Below are 15,905 nucleotides of genomic sequence, written 5' to 3' on the forward strand. Positions count from 1 at the left end.
ACTGTGGGCCTCGCCTATTCTTTTTTGTAGGATGTTTTACATTGGCTAGATGTAAAAATAAAACCCTATTTTGCAAAAGAACTTTTTTGTATGTGTGTTTTGCTTTTTCCGAAAGGCTTCAGGTGTAGCGTTAAAAGGCTGGAAAAATAAATTAAGAGAGTGGTAGGGGTGCCTGAGGTGGGGGGTGGATCATCACCCCGACTAACACTAATGCACCAAACACAGATGCTGTCAAAGAGGTGCATAACATGAAAAATAATTAAAAAAACTATTGGGGTTTGAGGGGTTCTGGGGGGGTGGTATTTGGTAAATGTAAAAAATAACCGAAATAGGTGCAAGAGGGTTGTTGTGGGCCTTATGCACATGCTTGTTTATGACAACTGAGCACTGGACGTGTTGGGTCATGTCCCAGAGAGTAAGCATTCTGGGCATGCGCTGCAGAACCCTGTTAGTGCACAAGTGTGTGACGTGTATGACTGCATGTGTGGCAGACGTGCTCAGGACATGTTCGGGCTTGTCACGGGCATGGCCTGATTTTCATGGTCTGATAAAATGGGTCTCTGCAGACGGTTGTGAATTTCAGCCGCTTAAAGCGTAACGCACTTTTAATAATAACATGTGCCCATATGAAGGAAATAATAAAAAGGATGCTAAGTTAGAGCCAAGTGATGATTTATTTGATGTAAAAGCATTTCCTGAACCAGCAAAAACAGGCTTGTCGAGTTAGGAAAAGTTTTAAAATATTTAATATTCAGAGTAAGCGTAACTTGGAGATTAATGTCACTGCGTTATTTTATTTACCAGCTGAGCTAATCATTTCTGGACTATCAGACTTTCCGTACCTTGCCAAGAATTGTTATCAAAAGCTACTACGCATGTCCGCATTCTTTCACATTCCTTCACATTCCTTCACACTCCTTCCTTTGTTCTCCTGCCAGAGAGGTCCAGCTGGACCGGCAGGAGATCTCGCTTGCCAAAATGTAACAATTTATCTTTCTTAGTTAGTGAGGTGTTTTATTTTCTTTATAACAAATAAATGAGTTTTATTAGAGAACTTTTCTTCGCGTTTCTTTTTAGAATATTGCAACAAGGAGGAAGCCTCGATCCATCCTCTAATTAAACCAGGGTGATTAGTCCCAGAGCCAAACATGGGATTAATCAATGCCCTGACATCTGGTAGCTCGGACGGTTGATTTATGGCTTTTTTCCTTGTTTTGTTATTTCTGATAAGAGCGCATAGGCAATTAGTTTTTAGCTACTGAGGTACGCTTATTATCTTTGCTAAGATGCCGAAACAGAAAAAAAACAAATACAAAATGTATTTTGCTGAGAAGGTGGCAGAAAGGAGGTTTTCAGATTTCCAGCCCCTTACTACAGCCACACGCCTGGAACAAGAAGAAGCCGTGGGAAGAGAAACGAAGGGAGATAACAGACAAATTGCTTTTGAAGATAACGTACTGGAACTGAGGTCAGTGACGTCTTCTTCTGAATATGCATGCTCTCAAAAAGTCCTCCTAGAACCTTCTGAATTTGTTACGCTCGGTGCAAGGCCAAAGCAAACTGCCGAGCAAAATTACTCCCACGCAGAGAGAGAAACAATTCATTATTCTCCTCGAAGCTCGAAGCTCACCCTGGATGAGCTGGCTATGAAAGCCTATCGTGACCGTATAAAACTCTATGAACAGGAGCTATCCCAGGCAAAAATGGCTATATCTATGCTTGAGCAAGATAAGGGAGATAACTTAAGATTTTCAAAAAGCGCCATATTGTCTTCTTCTTCGGAGCCAAAGACACTCCCCCTGGTGGATTTTGTGTCAGGCCAATTAAGACAGAGGGCACTGCATACGTCACATGAAAGTCTCCCTGATCAAGTTACATATAAACCTGCCACGCAATCATTCCTTGTAACTGCAAAGCTGCCTGAAGCTAAAGGTGCAGCACCATCTGCTGGCGAAAGTAATTTACTACAGGAAGCTGAAAGAGAAAGGAGCTTAGATGAACATTTTAAATTACTACAGCAGACCCTGGCAAACCTGTCTCTAACTCACTCAGAGATTCAAGCTGAAATGCCACAAGTGTCTCCACAGACCCCATCTCCAACACCCCCTGGTGGTGCTGGTGTCCTTTTAGATGGAACACAACAAAGCTTAATGCAGCAAAGGCAAGCTCAAGCACAAATGGCAGCTGGAATACAGCAGATTCCAATGCAACAGCAGCCACAAATGCCTGCATATGTGCCCCAGCCACAAGTGCAAACAGGGCCAGCTCCCGGTCCACCTCCAATGGCACAACCAAGACCATTTTTAGGTCCACAACAGGCACAGCAAATACCACAGGCATTTCTGCCAGCACAGCCAGCATATCAAGTGCAGGCTCCTTACCAGGCATTTTCTGTCTCTCCACTAACTGGTGAGTCAAAACTAAAAATGTCAGGACATAATTACAAAGCCTGGGTCAGTGAGATTACACTATTGCTTCTTAGAGAAGGCACTCACTGCATGGTTTTTAACCCTCCTGTACAACCATGGGATTTTGCAATAAGAGATTTAGAGATAAGGGCTCACACAACATTATTGATGTCCATGGATACTGAACTGCAGGTCACTTTTCCACCAAATACAACAGCCCGACAAATTTGGGCTCAATTGGAAAATTGCTACAGGCCTATCTCAATTGAATCTTCATGTTTACTCATGTCTGAACTCCACGGTTCGAGATTGAAACCCGGTGAACAAATTGGAGGACATTTGACCAAACTGAAAGGTCTGAGAACAGAATTGAGAGAAAGAGGCCATAACATTGAAGATATTCAAATGATCAGCATCATTATTAACTATTTGAATTATGAATGGAAAGATGCTGTTACAAAAATTAACCAAGTCCCAATTGCTCAACGCACAGTGGACAATGTCTGTAGACTTTTAATTGAAGAAGAGGCATTCATGTTGGCCATGCCACACTTGAGAGGACCACCCGCATCAAAAGCTCCAGCTAGGCGCCCCTTCCGAGGAAGGACCTACGCTCCAAGGATGCCAAGATGCTACACCTGCAATCGTGTGGGACATGCCACCCGGGATTGTCCCCAACGAGTTCCAGCTCCTGTCACATACCAGCCCAGAGGAACAGATTCCAGAGGCAGAGGCAGAGGCGGAAGACAAGGTCGTTGTGGTTCCCGGCGTGATCCACAAACTCCACTCGCCACATTGGCTTTAACCAATGATCCACAACCTCAACCAGAGTACGACAGACGACTCCTGTGGACTTTGGACAGTGGTGCAGCATTGCATGTTACCTACAGAAAGGAACTTTTCACAGAGATGCACGAGCCTGAACCAGAACTACGTGAACTTTACTCTTTTTCCAATCATCCTTGTCAGGTCAAAGGAAAAGGAACTGTTTATGTTGAAGAGCTCGATGCATTCATTCCTGATGTTTATTACATACCAACAGCAACCAGTAACTTGCTTAGTCAGAGTCACTTGTCTAGAGCATTAAAATTCCAGGTTCACCACCTTGAAAATGCAAGTTACATAGTTAAAGATGGAGATATTGTTGCTGGAACCATATTAATTGGTGGTGTTTATTACTTAAAGCCAAAGCCTAAAACACAAACACAGGCAAGTATAAAAAACTCCAAAAAGGGAGAGCACAGGCCCAGAAAGAGATGCTCCAGAGAGAGATCCTGTTGCTATTCCAAAGGGTCCTAAAGCCAACAAAAAGAGAATTGGTAAACAGGTTGCTCAGAGCAAGCCTGAGGTTCCGCATAAAAATGTTAATGTTGAGAATTCACTAACTGGTAAACCTTTGCATTCCAGGTGTATCCACAAATGGCATAGAAGATTGGGGCATGCCAGTTTCCGTGTTCTTAGGAAGATGCCGGAGTTCGCAAAAGGTTTGGATCTAAAGGGGTGTAAGGTGTTTCTGGATTGTGCTGTATGCAAGAAGGCCAAATCCAAAGCAGCAGCCATTCCCAAACACGCTACACGCCTGTCAACACGCATTTTTGATTTGGTTCACACTGACATAGTTGGTCCATTGCCACCATCATTTGGTGGTAGAACATATTTTCTAACAATTGTTGATAATTACTCTAGATATGGATATGTATATCCTATGAAAGAAAAATCAGAGACCTTTCAGATCTTTAAAGACTTTGCAACCCTTGTTTCTACCCAACACCAAGTTCGCCTCGCCAGAATCCAGAGTGATCGTGGTGCCGAATTCATGTCTCAGCGTTTCCAGGACTGGATGCTTAAGAATGGAATTGTTCATCAGACGTCGGCGCCTGACACATCGGCTCACAACAGAGAGGTACTGCAAACCATGATGCGTTGTCTCCTAGAAGACACCAACCTTGATATGATATACTGGGGTGAAGCTATAAAATATGCAAATTACATTGTCAACCGTACTTGGAGCAGTGTAACAAATCAGACTCCTTTCTTCATGTTGTATGGCTACAAGCCTGATCTTAAAAACATTCATATTTTTGGTTCATATGCTATGGTGAACATTCCCTTAGCTCAAAGAAGAAAAGGAAGTCCAGCAGCAAAGAGACTGAGATTTATGGGTATTGATGATAACTCAAAGTGGAGCAGATTTATTGACTCTAAACATGTAATTGTGATTTCCCAATCTGCTAATTTTGAAGAAGATATTGACTGGTCCAGGATTCATTCCAATGATCCTGGAGTTTATTTTCCTAGAGATGATACTGTTGATGCCACGCAGATTGATGATCAAGATTCCACTGATTCTTCTCAACCCGATGTTCCGTCTTCGCAAACCGCGGATGCTGACACTAGCGACGAAAGTGAGGACGAGGACGAACCAGAAGAAGATTGGACAGTTGTTCCGAGTCGTTCCAAGAGGGCCACAAAAGGAATCCCTCCACAACGATATTCTTGGCAACTGACAAAAGCACCCTTGCCTTTGATTTGCAATGTTACACTTCCACCTGATAATTTCACACAAATCAAGCAGCTCCCTGATTCAGAGCAAGACAAATGGTATGATGCAATGCAGGTTGAAATGGACAGTCTAAAGAAACTTAAAGTATTTACACCTGCAAAACCTCCAGCAAACAAAAAGGTCATTGGCACTCGATGGGTCTACAGAATCAAAAAGAAACCAAATGGTGAGTCATTGTACAAGGCCAGACTTGTAGCTCAGGGTTTCGCTCAACGTTATCCTGAGGACTACACAAATACCTACTCACCGACAGTCAGAACTGAGAGTGTAAAAATTGCTTTAGCAACTGCAACTATCCTTGGTTTAGAAGTTTTCCAGTTTGATGTTGACACGGCTTATCTACATGCAGACCTAGACGAAGAGATCTACGTGAGAAGTCCTCCAGGATTCCGACAGCAAGAAGGGGATACCTGGTTCCTAAACAAAAGTCTTTATGGTCTGAAACAATCTGGTTTAATGTGGTATTTATGTCTTACTGACAAACTAAATTCAATGGGCTTTATTAAGTCCGAAACTGATGAGTGCGTGTTCACAAAAAGATCTAACAATGCATATGAGATAGTTCTTGTTTATGTTGATGATATTGTTTATATTGGTCCAGATAAGCAAATGAGTGAAATTTTTGCCAAAGCTTTGCAGAGATATTTCACCTTGAAATCATTAGGTCACATTAGCACTTATTTAGGTGTTCAGATTGAAAAAACACAGAAGGGGTTTAGTCTTTCACAAGAAGATAAAATTGAACAAATTTTGCATCATTGCAACATGAAAGATGCTAACACAACAAAGACACCCATGCAAACAGATTTTCACAGCTTGACACAAGAAGAAAGTCCTGAGTTCGAGGATCAAACACTTTATCGTTCAGTCATTGGGTCACTGTTGTACATTAGTAGTTGGACCAGACCCGACATTGCACTTAGTGTTAATCTCTTATCACGACACGTAGGTAAGGCAAAACAGTTTCATTGGACATGTATTAAGAAATTATTGAGATACCTACAATACACTAAACACATGAAGTTATTGTTAGAACCAGTACATACTGATTATGCAGAATTAAGTTGTTATGCAGATTCTGATTGGGCAAGTGATAAGAAATCACGTAAAAGTACTTCAGGTTATATGATGTTCTTAAATGGATGTCCTGTTTATTGGCAAGTACATAAACAGAATTTTGTTTCTTGTTCATCTACTGAAGCTGAATATGCTTGTGTTTCAGATGCATGTAATTCTCTAACTTGGTTTGATGCTTTAGTCACAGATATCTGGACACACCCGATCCGACCGATCACCGTGATGGAAGACAATGAATCGGTGGTTTATATTTCTGAATCTCATTTTACAGGTTCTAGGTCCAGACACATTGACATCCGTTATCAAAACATAAAACATTTAGTGAAAAAAGGTTTTGTCAAAATGCAATATGTATCTACACATGATCAAATTGCTGATATGCTCAACAAACCACTTCCAGCAGCTCAACATGAGTATCTGCGTGAGAAGATGTGCCTTATTTGATGATGTACTGATATTTGCTCAACTGGCAAAGAAGGGGAATGTCACTGCGTTATTTTATTTACCAGCTGAGCTAATCATTTCTGGACTATCAGACTTTCCGTACCTTGCCAAGAATTGTTATCAAAAGCTACTACGCATGTCCGCATTCTTTCACATTCCTTCACATTCCTTCACACTCCTTCCTTTGTTCTCCTGCCAGAGAGGTCCAGCTGGACCGGCAGGAGATCTCGCTTGCCAAAATGTAACAATTTATCTTTCTTAGTTAGTGAGGTGTTTTATTTTCTTTATAACAAATAAATGAGTTTTATTAGAGAACTTTTCTTCGCGTTTCTTTTCAGAATATTGCAACTTGGAATAAGCCACGATCCATCCTCTAATTAAACCAGGGTGATTTGTCCCAGAGCCAAACATGGGATTAATCGATGCCCTGACAATTAAGATTTGTTATTGTCAGTTCTGTCAAACACCAAATGGTGAGCGTATGCATCCTGTGAAAACTAAAAGCTTCACGAGTTGAAAATGAATATTTAATGTATGATATTTCTTCTTTCAGAACCGGATGTTCATCAGAACCTGGGACTTTTGCACATTGTCAAGAGTTGCATTGTAAAGATACTGCATCATTGTTTAATGGGATGCCTGCAAAATGAAGACCAAATGGATGGAAACCGATGAAACAGGCATTGTTAAAAGACTGTGCCTTCAAATCTCTATACCTCAAATTGTATGGATAATCATTAAGTTTTCAGACAAAATGAATAAATTATATTTCACAAGGGACACACTGGATGAAGTCAAGGCCTGTATACAAAGCATTGAGAAGGTTAAGGACCCATTGGCATTAATGACAATATGAGATGAAACGCCTGCATCTGTAAAGAGACTGACATGTCAAATTGCATCAGAAATTTATTACAAGGCAATGTTAATGTAAAGGGAATGAATTTCAAATAAAACATGTGTACTGAAACACTTGGAAAACTGTTGTTATTTCTGTTTGGTAATGGTTATTTAAAACTGGTGTCAGATGTCAGGGGAGGGCGGTCTGCTTAATTTTAGGGAAAAAAAGTAATGTTTATGTTAAGTCTTCAGGCCAGCCAACATCTTTGGTGGAATAAATGTGACGTCAATAGCATTGGGGTGCTGGCAATGTATCTAGTTGAAACTGATAAGAAGGTGTTGAACAGTTAGCCATAGAGTCCCTGTCCTGTTGGCCAGTAAAGAAGACCTCTTCAGGATGACCACTACTAATGTAAGTGCTTTTATAACTATTTTTAAGATATCGAATGGCTTAGATGTGGTAAACAATATTTATATCTTGTGTTTTGTTTTTTATTAGGATGAGGCAACAGATTCGTAATGTGATAAATCATGTGAAGGTATACTTTTTCCTTTTACCATGCAAATCTTAGAGGGGTGGGTTGTCCATTTGTGTAGCTAGAATGAATCCTTGCTGATTCAATTTTTCTTTCAGAATGTGAGGAAGATGAGCCACAGTATGCCACATTTACAATACTCACAGATACTCAATGGCACATATATAACAGGGGTCACAATGCTAACCAATTATGAGGGATGCAAGAGAGTGAATTAGAAGGTATAGTATTTAATTCACAGGCGTGCCTAATGTATAAAAAGACCTTGTGTGTTGGGGATTGTAAGAAGGGTCTATCACCAAACAATAATGTATAAGGAAGAACTCCGGTTTCAAGCTATAGGCTGTAAGTATATTAGGGAAGGCTCTACATTTCCGTAGAATTTTTTTCACTCTGCATTCAATATGTTCTTTGTACTATAATAAGTAAGAATCCTAACCAGTTATTTATTCGTGTACGTACAGATAGGGACAGTGACCAGATGTTTGCAGAACTTCCAATGCGGACTCTTTCACAACGAACTCAACAGAGTATTGAACCACAACCGTCCACTTCATGCAATGCATGGGGGATACAGGAACAGGAAATGCAGCTCCTGCGCGAGCTGCACTGGCTCCCGGTGGTCTTCCGGGTGCGCTTCAAGGTGTTGGTGACCACCTTTAAAGCGCTCCATGGCTTAGGGCCGGGGTACTTACGAGACCGCCTTCTGCCACCAATAGCCTCCCACCGGCCAGTACGCTCGCACAGAGTGGGCCTCCTCAGGGTGCCGTCCACCAGACAATGTCGGCTGGCGACCCCCAGGTGGAGAGCCTTCTCTGTGACGGCGCCCACCCTCTGGAACAACCTTCCCCCAGAATTACGTACAATAACAGACCTCCGGATTTTTCGTCAGGCCCTGAAAACCTATTTATTTCAACTAGCTGGGCTGGCTTGAGTTAAATTTTAAATTGATTTTAAATTGGGTTGTTTTAATTTACGGCCAAAATATTTAATTATTTTAATACTGTTTTTAAATTTTGTATGCTCTGTTTTTTACTTTGGCTGTGCACCGCCCTGAGTCCTATTTGGAGAAGGGCGGTATAGAAATTTAATTAATAAATAAAATAAATAAATAATAAATTGAGCCCCAGCCATCCACATCCCATGACATACAAAGTTAATTATGATGCTCAATAATTTCTAAATATTAATGTTGGTATTCATTAAACCAGGGACAGCTCTTAGGTCTGTCTTTTTTATTTATCTAGAACCGGTTTGTAAAAAGTCAAAAAAGGTTAATGAGGACTGACAACCTACAGGCATACAAGATGACATTACCAGTGAAGAGTATGATAGGTCAGAAACCCAATCAGCAGAGAGGTATGGGAACACTCAGAAGACTGACTTGATAAGTACACCAGAAGCAGTTCATGTGTACCTGGAGAGTATTCAAACATGGCAGAGGGTGCTGCAACATTACAGAGCTATAGAGTACTATGAACATTACAGATTTGTAAATATGGAGCATATTCGATCATTCACACAAGCTATAGACCAGTGGTTCCCAAAGTGGGCGGTACCGCCCCCTGGGGGGCGGTGGGATGCCTTAGGGGGCGGTAAGAGGCAAGGGGGGCAGCAGGGGGGTGCTGGAGGCAAAAGGGGGCGGCAGGGGGGCGCTAAGTGGCAAGGAGGGAGGCCCCCACCCTTTGGCCTGTGCCTCGCAGCAGTTACCTCCTTGCAAGCAAACAGCAAGAAAAAAACTCCTTTCAGCTCAGCATAGGCTAATTAGCCCATTGATTAGATTGGCCTCTCAGCTGTTTTGCGCAGGGCTCTGCTGCTTGCTGCAAAGAGCTAAATTGCTGGAGCAGATTTTTTTTTCTCCTTGTGCTAATCAAGCTGAAAACAAAACTGAAAGTAAAGCAGGCTGTTTGCTGTTTGCTGCAACGTTGGAAAATTAGGCAGAGGCAGATTTATTTTTCTTCTTTTTCCTCACCAAAAAAGGTAGGTGCAAACAATGGGAAATTTAGGGCAAAAGAGGAGAGTTCAAGATTTTAAAACACAAAAGAAAAAAAGGAGAAAGAAAAAGGCAAAAATGGGCAGGGAGAAAAAGAAAAAGAAATGAAAGAGAAAGATGTTATACATATTTAGAATTGAAATATGAATAGTAGTAAGAAATAAATGGGAAATCATGATTGTAAAAATGAAATGAATAATAATTGGAATATTTGTCTTTGTATTTTTGAAATCTAGACAATGATAAGTTTTTCTTTTTATTTATTTTTTTTACAAATATAAATAAGTATATACTGTAACAATTGAAATACCTTTAATGGTATATGGTGGTGAAAGTAAAAAGGATTAAGTTGTAGCTTGGATAACAGCTAGAGCATTTTTAAATTTAATTAGGGAAATTGTAACGATTGAAACATTTTTAATTATATATTGTGATGTAAGTAGAAATGATTAAGTTGTGATTTGGAGGATTATATGGGCAAAATTATTTGGGTTATTGGGAGAGTTTAAGATGTGAAAATGAGTAACATAAGGGGAAAGCTCTATTTAACTAGGGAATTGTAATAATTGAAATACTATTAATTGTATATTGTGTTGAAAGCAGAAATGGTTAAGTTGTGGTTTGGAGGAATACATGGGGGAAATTATTTGGTTTATTATTATTGGTAAATATAATTAATTGATTTGTAAGAAATTGGATTGCATGGAAATAATTGGAATATTCATGTTCATATTGATTAATATACAAAAAAGATAGTTATATAACTAATTGATTTATATTAAAATGTTGAATTTGTATTAAACAACTGTAATATTACATAATTAACCAACGTGAGGATGGATATAAAAATAGATGACAATGGGAAGGGGTATAATATAGAATAGAAGGGAAAAATTGAATTTGATTAAGATTAGAGATGAGGATGAAGGGTAATATTGGTTTATTAAAAAAATAGATGAGGAATAAATATGGCAAAAAGGAAATATAGAAATTGTAAATTTAATTGAAATGACTAAACAGTTTAAATTTGTGAACTGGATAAATACTCTGTTCAAAGAAAATACATTGTATGTTTGTATGTGTGTTTCTAATTATTGCTATTTATTCATATTTGTTCTCTTTTATTCTTTAAAGTTTAACAATTCATTCTTTATCTTAATATCTTTATATTTGTTTGGGGTTGCCTTTCTTCCCTTTCATCTTTTTTATTGTACAGCAATCTTTCTCCTCAAACCTACCACCTCTCTCTTTTCTTTCCTTCTTACTTTCTCTTCTCCCCCCTCTTCTTCTCCTCCCTACTTCCTCTTCCTTTCTCCTTCTCCTCCTCTCTTCCTCCCTCTCTTGTCCTCACTCCTACTCTAATTTCCCTTCCCTTCCTTCCTCCCTTCTCTTCCTTCCCTCTCTCTCCTTCCTTCTTCCACCCTCTCTTCTCCTTCCTTCATCCCTCTCTATTGCTGTATTCATTTTCAATTTTATATTTTCCACTATGGAGTTCAGGCAACCCCGGTCTTTCTTTCATTTATCAAGTATATTTCTCAAAATTTCCCTTCATCTTTTTAATTATTAGCAGTATATTTCATCTTATTCCATTTTTTCTTTTAAATCTTTACTCAAACAATCTTCCAATCCTTAGACTTTTTACTTTTAACAATATATTTTTACTTTACTTCTTACAAGTATATCATTTGAATCATTTTTTGCATTTCAATTTCATTCAGTTTTACATTTAATTTCCATATTCCATCTTATTCAATTAATTCTTATATTATAATTTATTATCTCCTTTTAGTGCTTCTTCCAATATCATTCTTTCTTTCACATTATATTGTTCTATTTTTCATTTAACAGCATTTTCACATATAATTTCTACAACTAGCATCCTTCTCTTTATTAACAAATTAACGTTTTCACTGACTCTTAACCATTTTCACTTAGTCTCTACACAGTTCTCTTTCTTGATGTTTTCCTCCCTTTCTCCCATTTCTTTACCTCCTTCTTTTTCCTGTTCTTATATCTCCCCTTCAGCCTTTTTCCTTTAATTTTAACTCTATTACTTTTCATTCTCAATCTTACCCAATTTATTTCTCTTTTCTTCATATTTGAGATGTATTTTCCCATATCCATTTTTATTCTATCACTATTGAACCCAGTGTAATCATCTTTATCTTTTTTCCAATTATTTCCTTTTCAATATTATCTCCTTGTTTCTCTTGCTTCTCATTCAACTTTTCTCTTTCTGTCAGGGTAAATGTCTAACTGTACTGCCATCCTGGTGCCCCTGGCTCTGCAGGGGTTAACTGACCACACATCCCATAACCCCCATAGCCACTCCTTACTTTCTAGCCCCTCCTTCTGTGTATAAAAGCTCTCACCACGAGGTACTCCTGTTGTTCCAGATGTATACCTGAAAGAGAAAGGTCTAAGGTCAGTGACCTCTGGTACCATAGGGCCTAGGATTCATCTAGGCCTGCAATAAAGGAACTCAATTGAAAAGCTGAATTTGTCTTTGAGTTATTGGGCTAGATCCATCATTGAACAATATGGTAGCAGAGGATGGTTGCCCATAACTCCTCATTTGTGATCTTGTTCAGGAGGGGGGAGCGGACCTGGCAGGTATTACGGAAACCTGGTTGGGCAAAGAGGGGGGGGTCCCTCTTGTTGAAATGTGCCCACCAGGTTTCCGCGCATTCCATCAGCCGAGGTTGCAGGGTAGGGGCGGGGGGGTAGCGGTTATTATTAACGAAGGTCTGAGACCGAGGGAGGCCACTGTTCCTCAGACGGCCGGCTGTGAATCCCTCCTTGTGAAATGGGGCCACGGGGTTCAGATGGGTTTGCTGATCACATACCTGGCTCCCTGCCATGTGGCAGCAGCCCTGCCCGAGCTACTCAGTGTCATCGCCACGGTGGCGGTTGAGACCCCTAGGCTTATGGTCATGGGGGATTTCAACTTGCCGTCCGTTGGTGAGGCATCTGAGGTGGCTCGGGAGTTCATGGCTTCCATGACAGCCATGGACCTGACCCAGTTAATTCATGGCCCTACCCACACGGGGGGAAACACGCTGGATCTGGTTTTTGTCTCTGGACAGTGGTTGAGTGATCTCGAGATAGGGGATATAGTCACCGAGCCCTTGTCATGGTCTGATCACTCTCTCCTTCGTCTCGACCTTCGAACCGCTACACCCCGCCGCAGGGAGGCAGAGCCGGTAAGATGGTTCCGCCCCAGGCGCCTGATGGAACCGGATAGGTTCCAGATGGAGCTTGGGCCATTCCCTGAGGCTCTGGCACACGCCTCGACTGGAGACCTAGTGGCCGCCTGGGATAGGGCGGCCGCTGGAGCTCTGGATCGGGTCGTGCCTTTGCGGCCTCTGACCCGGCGCCGATCTCATTTAGCTCCTTGGTTCACTGAGGAGCTGAGGGAGTTGAAGCGCCGGAAAAGACGCCTAGAGAGTAGTTGGAGGGCCAGTCTTTCTGAATCTGACTGGACACTGGTAAGAGCTCATATTAGGAATTACCTAGTGGCGATAAAAGCAGCGAAATGTAGCTATTTTGCTGCTCTTATTGCATCATCAGATAATTGCCCGGCCGCCCTGTTTAGGGTGACCCGCTCCCTGCTCCACCAGGAAGCGTGGGAGGACCCCTTGGAGGGTAGAGCCGAGGATTTTGTCCAATATCTGTATGACAAAATCGCTCAGATTCAGGAAGATCTGGACTCTGACTGGATAGTCTCAGGGGGAGGGACTGGGGCAGGTCTTGAGAATGTTATCTGGGATGAGTTTGATCCTGTGACCCCTGAGGACGTGGACAGGATTCTGGGTAGACTGAACGCGACCACTTGTTTATTGGACCCGTGTCCCTCCTGGTTAGTGCTGGCTTCTCGGGAGGTGACACGAGGCTGGTTCCAGGGGATTATAAATGCTTCGCTGGGTGAGGGTGTCTTTCCTGCCGCCTTGAAAGAGGCGGTGGTGAGGCCTCTCCTCAAGAAGCCTTCCCTGGACCCGGCAATGTTGGTAAATTATCGTCCGGTCTCCAACCTTCGTTTTGTGGCAAAGGTTGTTGAGAGTGTGGTTGCGCAACAGCTTCCCCAGCACCTGGATGAAACGACGTATCTGGATCCGTTCCAGTCGGGCTTCAGGCCCGGGTACAGCACGGAAACGGCATTGGTCGCGTTGGTTGATGATCTCTGGAGGGCTCAGGACAGGGGGTGCTCCTCTGTCCTGGTCCTGTTAGATCTCTCAGCGGCTTTTGATACCATCGACCATGGTATCATGCTGCACCGGTTGGAAGAGTTAGGGGTGGGAGGCACTGTGTTGCGGTGGTTCTCCTCCTTTCTCTCTGACCGGTCGCAGTCCGTGTTGACAGGGGGACAGAGGTCGACCCCGAGGCCCCTCATATGTGGGGTGCCGCAAGGGTCGGTCCTCTCACCTCTCCTGTTCAACATTTATGTGAAGCCGCTGGGCGAGATCATCCGTGGTTTCGGGGTGGAGTACCATCAGTACGCTGATGACACCCAGCTGTACATCTCCACCCCGGATCACCCCAACGATGCCCTTGAAGTGATGTCCCGGTGCCTGGAGGCCGTACGGATCTGGATGGGGAGGAACAGGCTCAGGCTCAACCCATCCAAGACCGAGTGGCTGTGGTTTCCGACGTCCCGATATAGCCAGTTGACGCCATCACTGACTATTGGGGGCGAATCATTGGCCCCCACGGAGAGGGCTCGCAACTTGGGCGTCCTCCTGGATTCATGGCTGTCTTTAGAAGAGCACTTGACGGCCGTGACCGGGAGGATTTTTTATCAGGTCCGCCTGATTCGCCAGTTGCGTCCCTTTCTGGATCGGGACTCGTTACGCACGGTCACTCATGCCCTCGTCACCTCCCGCCTGGACTATTGTAATGCTCTCTACATGGGGCTCCCCTTGAGGAGCACCCGGAGGCTCCAACTGGCGCAGAGTGCGGCCGCGCGGGTGGTAATGGGAGCGACATGGCGCTCCCATGTAACACCTCTCCTGCGCGAGCTGCACTGGCTCCCGGTGGTCTTCCGGGTGCGCTTCAAGGTTTTGGTTACCACCTTTAAAGCGCTCCATGGCTTAGGGCCTGGTTATTTACGGGACCGCCTACTACCACAAATAGCCTCCCACCGGCCAGTACGCTCTCATAGAGAGGGACTCCTCCGGGTGCCGTCAGCCAAACAGTGTCGACTGGCGGCCCCTAGGGGGAGAGCCTTCTCTGTGGGGGCACCTACCATCTGGAATGAGCTCCCCCCGGAGATACGGAGGATCCCGGATCTGCGCTCCTTCCGCCGTGCTGTGAAGACCTTTTTATTCCATCAAGTGGGCTTGGCCTGATCTCTTCCCTTTTTAAATATGTAAATTTTAATCTGTTTTTAAATTATTGGGGGTATTTTAATTTGTCTGGGCCAAAAAGTTTAATTTGATTTTATCGGGTTTTTAAATTTTGTGTATTTATGTATTTTATTGTTGGCTGTTCACTGCCCTGAGTCCTTCGGGAGTAGGGCGGTATACAAATCAAATAAATAAAATAAATAAATAAATAAAATAAATGATGACTGAACCCAGCACCTGCCCTGAAGAGACTAACAGAGTACAGACAAGAGCACTCACCAAGAAGATGGCTGAGCTACTTGCATCCAAGGGCACCACCATGGAGGAAACAGCAGCTGAGAGTGAGCAGGACTCCAGCCTGGACTCACAATCAGACGAGGAGGGGTCACCTGAAAAGACCACCACCCTGGAAGAAAAAACAACACAGAAAATGAACAAATTTAAATTCTCCATCCTGAAACTGATGGAGGCAAGCAACGACAAGGAAAACCTCATCGCGGACCTTCAAAGCCTTCTCGAGCAGCAAGAAGCAGCGATCGAGGCCCCAAAGACACTCAAGGAAGAGACTCAACCTGAAAAGGGTAGGCCATCCCAGCCCGATGACCTCGAGCTGGCCGAACCCATTTTCATGCCTTCTTCCCAGCGGCCATCTTGGGATGGGCACCAACCAATGGGAAGCCAGGATTTGAATCCCTTGGCGCG

This window comes from Pituophis catenifer, unplaced genomic scaffold (assembly GCF_029215685.1).
Source record: "Pituophis catenifer annectens isolate HBS135680 unplaced genomic scaffold, rPitCat1.0.hap2 SCAF_5, whole genome shotgun sequence".
Lineage (NCBI taxonomy): Eukaryota > Metazoa > Chordata > Lepidosauria > Squamata > Colubridae > Pituophis > Pituophis catenifer.